A 10,989-nucleotide genomic window follows, 5' to 3' on the forward strand; every position below is an offset into this window, starting at 1 on the left:
CCTTGGCCGGGGTGGGCACCTTGGCTGGGTTTGCCCAGGGTGCGCTCCGAAGCGGGGTTACTGGAGCGCCCCCTCTTTTTTTGTCAGAGCGTTTGGTGGGGTTTCTCGCATTGGCTCTTCCCAGGCCCGGTTGTTGGGTGCGCTCCCACCCTGGCGCGCGCGAAGTTGGAAGTTGGGTTAATTGCCCGGGCGCGCACCTTCGCCAGGGTGGGCACCTTGGTGCGCACACCTTGGCTGGGCTGCGCACCAGGGCGGGCTCAAGATGGCACCAGCATTCCCTTTTTCTCACTATCTTTCAAAACGGAAATTTTAAAATCTCGTTTTTTTTTTGCCTTTTATGGAAATTAGTGAAGGCATCGCATCAAAGGTGCGCACCTCGCTGCCCACCTTGGTGTGCTCCGAGGTGCCCACCACGGTGCGCAACGCCGGTGCGAACCCGGGAGCGCCCCGATGTGTGCTCCAAGGTGCGGCGTGCACGAAGTCGGACCCCGGTTTGCCCCGGGTGCGCACCTCGCGTGCACCTTGGTGCGCACACCTTGGCTGGGTTGCGCGGCCTGGTGGGCACCATGGTGCGCACCAAGGAGCGCTCCGAAGTGTGCTCCAAGGTGCGGCGTGCACGAAGTCGGAGCCCGGTTTGCCCCGGGTACGCACCTTCGCCGGGGTGGGCACCTCGGCTGGGTTGCGCGCCCTGGTGCGCACCAAGGAGCGCTCCGAAGTGTGCTCCAAGGTGCGGCGTGCACGAAGTCGGAGCCCGGTTTGCCCCGGGTGCGCACCTCGCGTGCACCTTCGGCGGGGTTGCGCGCCCTGGTGGGCACCATGGTGCGCACCAAGGAGCGCTCCGAAGTGTGCTCCAAGGTGCGGCGTGCACGAAGTCGGAGCCCGGTTTGCCCCGGGTGCGCACCTCGCGTGCACCTTCGGCGGGGTTGCGCGCCCTGGTGGGCACCATGGTGCGCACCAAGGAGCGCTCCGAAGTGTGCTCCAAGGTGCGGCGTGCACGAAGTCGGAGCCCGGTTTGCCCCGGGTGCGCACCTCGCGTGCACCTTCGCCGCGGTGGGCACCATGGCGTGCACGAAGTCGGAGCCCGGTTTGCCCCGGGTGCGCACCTCGCGTGCACCTTCGCCGGGGTGGGCACCTCGGCTGGGTTGCGCGCCCTGGTGCGCACCAAGGAGCGCTCCGAAGTGTGCTCCAAGGTGCGGCGTGCACGAAGTCGGAGCCCGGTTTGCCCCGGGTGCGCACCTCGCGTGCACCTTCGCCAGGGTGGGCACCTCGGTGCGCACACCTTCTCAATGTTTTCTTGCCTTTTCTGGAAATTGGTGAAGGCAGCGCATCAAAGGTGCGCACCTCGGTGTGCTCCGAGGTGCGAACCCGAGAGCGCTCCGAGGTGCCCACGAAGTCGAAAGTCGGGTTAATTGCATTGTTTTCCCCGGGTGCGCTCCGAGGTGCGCAACATCGGCGCGCACCAAGGAGGGCTCCGAAGTGTGCTCCAAGGTGCGCACGATGGCGTGCACCTCTGGTGCGCACGATTCGGAGCTCGGTTTGACCGGGGTGCGCACACCTTGGCTGGGTTGCGCACCTTTTGTGCGCTCCAAGGTGCGCACGAAGTCGGAGCTCGGTTTGCCCCGGGTGCGCACCTTCGCCAGGGTGCGCACCTTGATGCGCACGCCTTGGCTGGGCTGCGCACCTTGGTGGGCGCCATGGTGCGCACCTTTCGTGCGCTCCAAGGTGCGCACGAAGTCGGAGCTCGGTTTGCCCCGGGTGCGCACCTTGGTGGGCGCCATGGTGCACTCCGAGGTGCCCAAGATTGGTGCGCACCAAGGAGCGCTCCGAAGTGCGCTCCAAGGTGCGCGCGAAGTCGAAAGTTGGGTTAATTGTCCGGTTTGCCTCGGGTGCGCACCTTGCGTGCACCTTCGCCAGGGTGGGCGCCTTGGTGCGCACACCTTGGCTGGGCTGCGCACACCTTGGCACCCGCGTTTCCTTCATTTTAAATTTTTTTTTTTTACAATCTCTCAAGTGGGAAATTCTATAATCTCAACTTTTTTTGCCTTTTCAGGAAACTTTTGAATGGAGCGCATCATTGGTGCGCTCCGAAGTGTGCTCCAAAGCTCTCTCCAGCTGCGTGCACCTGCCCCGGCCGCGCACCCGGCCCCGCCCAGCTTCGCTCACCTGTCCCGGGCGTCTGGTGCGGAACCTTAGAGTAAGAAACATCACCGTGCACCTTGGCCAACGTGCGCGACTCGACCGAGCGCGCACTGGCCGAGGTGCACACCGATTTCACCTGGGTGCGCGCGCAGCACCTCGGGCGCACCGGGGTGCGCGCACAACGCCCGGGTTGCACCGTGGCCTGTGTGCTCGGGGCGCCTCGGGTGCGCGCTCGGTGTCGCCCCCCGCGCGCGCGGTAGTGCGGGCAGCGCACCCCGGCCCGGCCCGGCCCCGACGAGAACGCAAACGGGCAAAAGGTTTATTCAAATAGCATTGCGACGCCCGGCGAAAAACTAAAAAAGGGTGCAACACCGGGACTTCCCGGGAGGTCACCCATCCCAGTACTACTCCGGCCCAAGCGCGCTTAACTGCGGAGTTCTGATGGGATCCGGTGCACTAATGCTGGTATGATCGCACCCGTTATGAGCTTGTCGCAGTGTGTACTTAGCAAACCGCGACCCACGTGCGAATCCACCCCGGCCACCCACCCCCGTCGAGGTGCACACCCTCCCTCGCGAAGTGCGCCCCGTTCGCCAAGTGTGAGCCCTGCCCGGGTGCGCGCACCTTGCTAGGGCGTCGGGTGTGCACCCGGCCCGGCCTACGTGCGTGCACCTGGAGGGGGCGTCGTGTGCGTGCAGTGTCCCGTCTGCAACGCGGTGCCCACACACCACCTCGGGCGCAACGACCTGCGCTCACATGTGGGCCGAGTGCACCTTGGTGCATGTTCGGGGCGCCTCGGGTGCACGCTCGATCTTGCCCCGGTGCACCAAGGCGCTCGGTTTGCCCCGGGTGCGCACTTGGTGCAAGGTGGGCACCCAAAATAGGGATCAAGCACCAAAACACAAGTTTCGGGATGCAAAATGGGACCCAAGGACCACAAATGCGTTCCAAGACCCATGATGGGTCCACGAGAACAAAAATGTGTTCCGAGACTTAATAAACAAATATTGGGTTTTAGGAGAAGAAACATGCTCTGATGCCCAAAACGAGAATCGACCCCGAAAAGGCCACAGGCCAAAAGTGGGATGCGAGACAAAAAAAAATGGGACCCGAGGACCAAAATTGGGTTCCCAGGTCGAAGACAGGGCAACCGGACAAGAAACGACCTCTAAGGCTCGAAATGAGTCCCGACGACTAAAACTTGACAAGAAGCACCCATCAGGCACCCAACTCGACACCCATGGGATGCCGACCCACCCGGGCTTCCACCTAGCACACCTTGGCACCCACCCACCCTCGCACCCAACCTCGCACCCAACTTAGCACCTTTGAACCCACATTGGCACTCACCCTGACCCTGGCACCTTGGAACCCACATTGGCACTCACCTTGACCCTGGCACCCACCTTTGCACTCACCTTGGGACCCACCCTGGCTCCCACCTCGGCACCCACCCAGACACCCACCTTGGTTCCTTGGCACCCACCTTGGATCCTTGGCACCCACCCCGACACCCACCTTGGCACGCAACTTGGCTACTTGCCACCCACCTTGGCTCCTTGACGCCCACCCCGACAACCACCCCGTGACCTACCCTGGCTAGGGTTGGTGCACACCCACCCTGGTGCCCACCTTGGCACCCACCCTATGACCCACCTTGGCACGCACCTTAGTACCCACCCCGTTACCCACCCTAGGACCCACCCCGTGACCCACCTTGGCCAGGGTGGGTGCCTTGGTGCGCACAACTTGCCTGGGCTGCACACCAGGGCGGGCTCAAGATGGCACCCGCGTTCCGTTTTTTTCACTATCTTTCAAAACGGAAATTTTAAAATCTCATTTTTTTCTTTTTTTTGCCTTTTCTGGAAATTAGTGAAGGCAGCGCATCAAAGGTGCGCAATGCTGGTGCGAACCCGGGAGCGCTCCGATGTGTGCTCCAAGGTGCGGCGTGCACGAAGTCCGAGCCCGGTTTGCCCCGGGTGCGCACCTCGCGTGCACCTTCGCCGGGGTGAGCACCTTGGCTGGGTTGCGCGCCCTGGTGCGTACCAAGGAGCGCTCTGAAGTGTGCTCCAAGGTGCGGCGTGCACGAAGTCGGAGCCCGGTTTGCCCCGGGTGTGCACCTCGGGTGCGCACCTCGCGTGCACCTTCGCTGCGGTGGGCACCTTGGCTGGGTTGCGCGCCTTGGTGGGCACCATGCAGTGCACGAAGTCGGAGCCCGGTTTGCCCCGGGCGCGCACCTCCGCCAGGGTGGGCACCTTGGTGCGCACAACTTGCCTGGGCTGCGCATCAGGAAGGGCTCAAGATGGCACCCGCGTTCCGTTTTTTTCACTATCTTTCAGAACGGAAATTTTAAAATATCGTTTTTTTTTGCCTTTTCTGGAAATTAGTGAAGGCAGCGCATCAAAGGTGCGCAACGCTGGTGCGAACCTGGGAGCGCTCCGATGTGTGCTCCAAGGTGCGGCGTGCACGAAGTCGGAGCCCGGTTTGCCTCGGGTGCGCCCTGGTGGGCACCATGGTGCGCACCAAGGAGCGCTCCGAAGTGTGCTCCAAGGTGCGGCCTGCACGAAGTCGGAGCCCGGTTTGCCCCGGGTGTGCACCTCGGGTGGGCACCTTGGTGCGCATGCCTTGCCTGGGCTGCGCACCAGGGCGGGCTCAAGATGGCACCCGCGTTCCTTTTTTTTCACTATCTTTCAAAACGGAAATTTTAAAATCTCATTTTTTTTTGCCTTTTTCTGGAAATTAGTGAAGGCAGCGCATCAAAGGTGCGCACCTCGCTGCCCACCACGGTGCGCAACGCCGGTGGGCACCCGGGAGTGCTTCGAAGTGTGCTCCAAGGTGCTGCGTGCACGTTGTCGGAGCCCGGTTTGCCCCGGGTGCGCACCTCGCGTGCACCTTCGTCGGGGTGGGCACCTTGGCTTGGTTTGCCCCGGCTGCGCTCCGAAGCGGGGTTATTGGAGCGCCGCCTCTTTTTTTGTCGGAGCGTTTGGTGGGGTTTCTCGCATTGGCTCTTCCGAGGCCCGGTTGCCACCCTGGCGCGCACGAAGTCGGAAGTAGGGTTAATTGCCCGGGTGCGCACCTTTGCCAGGGTGGCACCTTACCTGGGCTGCGCACCAGGGCGGGCTCAAGATGGCACGCGCGTTCCGTTTTTTTCACTATCTTTCAAAACGGAAATTTTAAAATCTCCTTTTTTTTTTGCCTTTTCTGGAAATTAGTGAAGGCAGCGCATCAAAGGTGCGCACCTCGCTGCCCACCTTGGTGTGCTCTGAGGTGCGCACCCGGGAGCGCTACGAAGTGTGCTCCAAGGTGCGGCGTGCACGTTGTCGGAGCCCGGTTTGCCCCGGGTGCGCACCTCGCCTGCACCTTGGCCGGGGTGGGCACCTTGGCTGGGTTTGCCCAGGGTGCGCTCCGAAGCGGGGTTACTGGAGCGCCCCCTCTTTTTTTGTCAGAGAGTTTGGTGGGGTTTCTCGCATTGGCTCTTCCCAGGCCCGGTTGTTGGGTGCGCTCCCACCCTGGCGCGCGCGAAGTTGGAAGTTGGGTTAATTGCCCGGGCGCGCACCTTCGCCAGGGTGGGCACCTTGGTGCGCAAACCTTGGCTGGGCTGCGCACCAGGGCGGGCTCAAGATGGCACCAGCATTCCCTTTTTCTCACTATCTTTCAAAACGGAAATTTTAAAATCTCGTTTTTTTTTTGCCTTTTATGGAAATTAGTAAAGGCATCGCATCAAAGGTGCGCACCTCGCTGCCCACCTTGGTGTGCTCCGAGGTGCCCACCACGGTGCGCAACGCCGGTGCGAACCCGGGAGCGCCCCGATGTGTGCTCCAAGGTGCGGCGTGCACGAAGTCGGACCCCGGTTTGCCCCGGGTGCGCACCTCGCGTGCACCTTGGTGCGCACACCTTGGCTGGGTTGCGCGGCCTGGTGGGCACCATGGTGCGCACCAAGGAGCGCTCCGAAGTGTGCTCCAAGGTGCGGCGTGCACGAAGTCGGAGCCCGGTTTGCCCCGGGTGCGCACCTTCGCCGCGGTGGGCACCATGGCGTGCACGAAGTCGGAGCCCGGTTTGCCCCGGGTGCGCACCTCGCGTGCACCTTCGCCGGGGTGGGCACCTCGGCTGGGTTGCGCGCCCTGGTGCGCACCAAGGAGCGCTCTGAAGTGTGCTCCAAGGTGCGGCGTGCACGAAGTCGGAGCCCGGTTTGCCCCGGGTGTGCACCTCGGGTGCGCACCTCGCGTGCACCTTCGCTGCGGTGGGCACCTTGGCTGGGTTGCGCGCCTTGGTGGGCACCATGCAGTGCACGAAGTCGGAGCCCGGATTGCCCCGGGCGCGCACCTCCGCCAGGGTGGGCACCTTGGTGCGCACAACTTGCCTGGGCTGCGCACCAGGAAGGGCTCAAGATGGCACCCGCGTTCCGTTTTTTTCACTATCTTTCAGAACGGAAATTTTAAAATCTCGTTTTTTTTTGCCTTTTCTTGAAATTAGTGAAGGCAGCGCATCAAAGGTGCGCAACGCTGGTGCGAACCTGGGAGCGCTCCGATGTGTGCTCCAAGGTGCGGCGTGCACGAAGTCGGACCCCGGTTTGCCCCGGGTGCGCACCTCGCGTGCACCTTGGTGCGCACACCTTGGCTGGGTTGCGCGCCCTGGTGGGCACCATGGTGCGCACCAAGGAGCGCTCTGAAGTGTGCTCCAAGGTGCGGCGTGCACGAAGTCGGAGCCCGGTTTGCCCCGGGTGCGCACCTCGCGTGCACCTTCGCCGCGGTGGGCACCATGGCGTGCACGAAGTCGGAGCCCGGTTTGCCCCGGGTGCGCACCTCGCGTGCACCTTCGCCGGGGTGGGCACCTTGGTGTGCAGACCTTGGCTGGGTTGCGCGCCCTGGTGGGCACCATGGTGCGCACCAAGGAGCGCTCCGAAGTGTGCTCCAAGGTGCGGCCTGCACGAAGTCGGAGCCCGGTTTGCCCCGGGTGTGCACCTCGGGTGGGCACCTTGGTGCGCATGCCTTGCCTGGGCTGCGCACCAGGGCGGGCTCAAGATGGCACCCGCGTTCCTTTTTTTTCACTATCTTTCAAAACGGAAATTTTAAAATCTCATTTTTTTTTGCCTTTTTCTGGAAATTAGTGAAGGCAGCGCATCAAAGGTGCGCACCTCGCTGCCCACCACGGTGCGCAACGCCGGTGGGCACCCGGGAGTGCTTCGAAGTGTGCTCCAAGGTGCTGCGTGCACGTTGTCGGAGCCCGATTTGCCCCGGGTGCGCACCTCGCGTGCACCTTCGTCGGGGTGGGCACCTTGGCTGGGTTTGCCCCGGCTGCGCTCCGAAGCGGGGTTATTGGAGCGCCGCCTCTTTTTTTGTCGGAGCGTTTGGTGGGGTTTCTCGCATTGGCTCTTCCGAGGCCCGGTTGCCACCCTGGCGCGCACGAAGTCGGAAGTAGGGTTAATTGCCCGGGTGCGCACCTTTGCCAGGGTGGGCACCTTACCTGGGCTGCGCACCAGGGCGGGCTCAAGATGGCACGCGCGTTCCGTTTTTTTCACTATCTTTCAAAACGGAAATTTTAAAATCTCCTTTTTTTTTTGCCTTTTCTGGAAATTAGTGAAGGCAGCGCATCAAAGGTGCGCACCTCGCTGCCCACCTTGGTGTGCTCTGAGGTGCGCACCCGGGAGCGCTACGAAGTGTGCTCCAAGGTGCGGCGTGCACGTTGTCGGAGCCCGGTTTGCCCCGGGTGCGCACCTCGCCTGCACCTTGGCCGGGGTGGGCACCTTGGCTGGGTTTGCCCAGGGTGCGCTCCGAAGCGGGGTTACTGGAGCGCCCCCTCTTTTTTTGTCAGAGCGTTTGGTGGGGTTTCTCGCATTGGCTCTTCCCAGGCCCGGTTGTTGGGTGCGCTCCCACCCTGGCGCGCGCGAAGTTGGAAGTTGGATTAATTGCCCGGGCGCGCACCTTCGCCAGGGTGGGCACCTTGGTGCGCACACCTTGGCTGGGCTGCGCACCAGGGCGGGCTCAAGATGGCACCAGCATTCCCTTTTTCTCACTATCTTTCAAAACGGAAATTTTAAAATCTCGTTTTTTTTTTGCCTTTTATGGAAATTAGTGAAGGCATCGCATCAAAGGTGCGCACCTCGCTGCCCACCTTGGTGTGCTCCGAGGTGCCCACCACGGTGCGCAACGCCGGTGCGAACCCGGGAGCGCCCCGATGTGTGCTCCAAGGTGCGGCGTGCACGAAGTCGGACCCCGGTTTGCCCCGGGTGCGCACCTCGCGTGCACCTTGGTGCGCACACCTTGGCTGGGTTGCGCGGCCTGGTGGGCACCATGGTGCGCACCAAGGAGCGCTCCGAAGTGTGCTCCAAGGTGCGGCGTGCACGAAGTCGGAGCCCGGTTTGCCCCGGGTACGCACCTCGCGTGCACCTTCGCCGGGGTGGGCACCTCGGCTGGGTTGCGCGCCCTGGTGCGCACCAAGGAGCGCTCCGAAGTGTGCTCCAAGGTGCGGCGTGCACGAAGTCGGAGCCCGGTTTGCCCCGGGTGCGCACCTTCGCCGCGGTGCGCACCATGGCGTGCACGAAGTCGGAGCCCGGTTTGCCCCGGGTGCGCACCTCGCGTGCACCTTCGGCGGGGTTGCGCGCCCTGGTGGGCACCATGGTGCGCACCAAGGAGCGCTCCGAAGTGTGCTCCAAGGTGCGGCGTGCACGAAGTCGGAGCCCGGTTTGCCCCGGGTGCGCACCTCGCGTGCACCTTCGGCGGGGTTGCGCGCCCTGGTGGGCACCATGGTGCGCACCAAGGAGCGCTCCGAAGTGTGCTCCAAGGTGCGGCGTGCACGAAGTCGGAGCCCGGTTTGCCCCGGGTGCGCACCTCGCGTGCACCTTCGCCGCGGTGGGCACCATGGCGTGCACGAAGTCGGAGCCCGGTTTGCCCCGGGTGCGCACCTCGCGTGCACCTTCGCCGGGGTGGGCACCTCGGCTGGGTTGCGCGCCCTGGTGCGCACCAAGGAGCGCTCCGAAGTGTGCTCCAAGGTGCGGCGTGCACGAAGTCGGAGCCCGGTTTGCCCCGGGTGCGCACCTCGCGTGCACCTTCGCCAGGGTGGGCACCTCGGTGCGCACACCTTCTCAATGTTTTCTTGCCTTTTCTGGAAATTGGTGAAGGCAGCGCATCAAAGGTGCGCACCTCGGTGTGCTCCGAGGTGCGAACCCGAGAGCGCTCCGAGGTGCCCACGAAGTCGAAAGTCGGGTTAATTGCATTGTTTTCCCCGGGTGCGCTCCGAGGTGCGCAACATCGGCGCGCACCAAGGAGGGCTCCGAAGTGTGCTCCAAGGTGCGCACGATGGCGTGCACCTCTGGTGCGCACGATTCGGAGCTCGGTTTGACCGGGGTGCGCACACCTTGGCTGGGTTGCGCACCTTTTGTGCGCTCCAAGGTGCGCACGAAGTCGGAGCTCGGTTTGCCCCGGGTGCGCACCTTCGCCAGGGTGCGCACCTTGATGCGCACGCCTTGGCTGGGCTGCGCACCTTGGTGGGCGCCATGGTGCGCACCTTTCGTGCGCTCCAAGGTGCGCACGAAGTCGGAGCTCGGTTTGCCCCGGGTGCGCACCTTGGTGGGCGCCATGGTGCACTCCGAGGTGCCCAAGATTGGTGCGCACCAAGGAGCGCTCCGAAGTGCGCTCCAAGGTGCGCGCGAAGTCGAAAGTTGGGTTAATTGTCCGGTTTGCCTCGGGTGCGCACCTTGCGTGCACCTTCGCCAGGGTGGGCGCCTTGGTGCGCACACCTTGGCTGGGCTGCGCACACCTTGGCACCCGCGTTTCCTTCATTTTAAATTTTTTTTTTTTACAATCTCTCAAGTGGGAAATTCTATAATCTCAACTTTTTTTGCCTTTTCAGGAAACTTTTGAATGGAGCGCATCATTGGTGCGCTCCGAAGTGTGCTCCAAAGCTCTCTCCAGCTGCGTGCACCTGCCCCGGCCGCGCACCCGGCCCCGCCCAGCTTCGCTCACCTGTCCCGGGCGTCTGGTGCGGAACCTTAGAGTAAGAAACATCACCGTGCACCTTGGCCAACGTGCGCGACTCGACCGAGCGCGCACTGGCCGAGGTGCACACCGATTTCACCTGGGTGCGCGCGCAGCACCTCGGGCGCACCGGGGTGCGCGCACAACGCCCGGGTTGCACCGTGGCCTGTGTGCTCGGGGCGCCTCGGGTGCGCGCTCGGTGTCGCCCCCGCGCGCGCGGTAGTGCGGGCAGCGCACCCCGGCCCGGCCCGGCCCCGACGAGAACGCAAACGGGCAAAAGGTTTATTCAAATAGCATTGCGACGCCCGTCGAAAAACTAAAAAAGGGTGCAACACCGGGACTTCCCGGGAGGTCACCCATCCCAGTACTACTCCGGCCCAAGCGCGCTTAACTGCGGAGTTCTGATGGGATCCGGTGCACTAATGCTGGTATGATCGCACCCGTTATGAGCTTGTCGCAGTGTGTACTTAGCAAACCGCGACCCACGTGCGAATCCACCCCGGCCACCCACCCCCGTCGAGGTGCACACCCTCCCTCGCGAAGTGCGCCCCGTTCGCCAAGTGTGAGCCCTGCCCGGGTGCGCGCACCTTGCTAGGGCGTCGGGTGTGCACCCGGCCCGGCCTACGTGCGTGCACCTGGAGGGGGCGTCGTGTGCGTGCAGTGTCCCGTCTGCAACGCGGTGCCCACACACCACCTCGGGCGCAACGACCTGCGCTCACATGTGGGCCGAGTGCACCTTGGTGCATGTTCGGGGCGCCTCGGGTGCACGCTCGATCTTGCCCCGGTGCACCAAGGCGCTCGGTTTGCCCCGGGTGCGCACTTGGTGCAAGGTGGGCACCCAAAATAGGGATCAAGCACCAAAACACAAGTTTCGGGA

The 10,989-nt window shown here is 63.4% G+C and overlaps 2 non-coding genes across 2 annotated transcripts; both read right to left on the bottom strand.

The window, feature by feature from the left end:
• Positions 1–2,499: 2,499 nt before the first annotated feature.
• On the bottom strand, positions 2,500–2,618 carry LOC131872208 (5S ribosomal RNA). The gene has a single exon (XR_009370385.1). It is a non-coding gene; the product is annotated as a 5S ribosomal RNA (ribosomal RNA).
• Positions 2,619–10,435: 7,817 nt separating this feature from the next.
• On the bottom strand, positions 10,436–10,554 carry LOC131872209 (5S ribosomal RNA). The gene has a single exon (XR_009370386.1). It is a non-coding gene; the product is annotated as a 5S ribosomal RNA (ribosomal RNA).
• Between the last annotated feature and the right edge of the window lie 435 nt (positions 10,555–10,989).

Source organism: Cryptomeria japonica, unplaced genomic scaffold (assembly GCF_030272615.1).
Source record: "Cryptomeria japonica unplaced genomic scaffold, Sugi_1.0 HiC_scaffold_533, whole genome shotgun sequence".
NCBI classification, from domain to species: domain Eukaryota; kingdom Viridiplantae; phylum Streptophyta; class Pinopsida; order Cupressales; family Cupressaceae; genus Cryptomeria; species Cryptomeria japonica.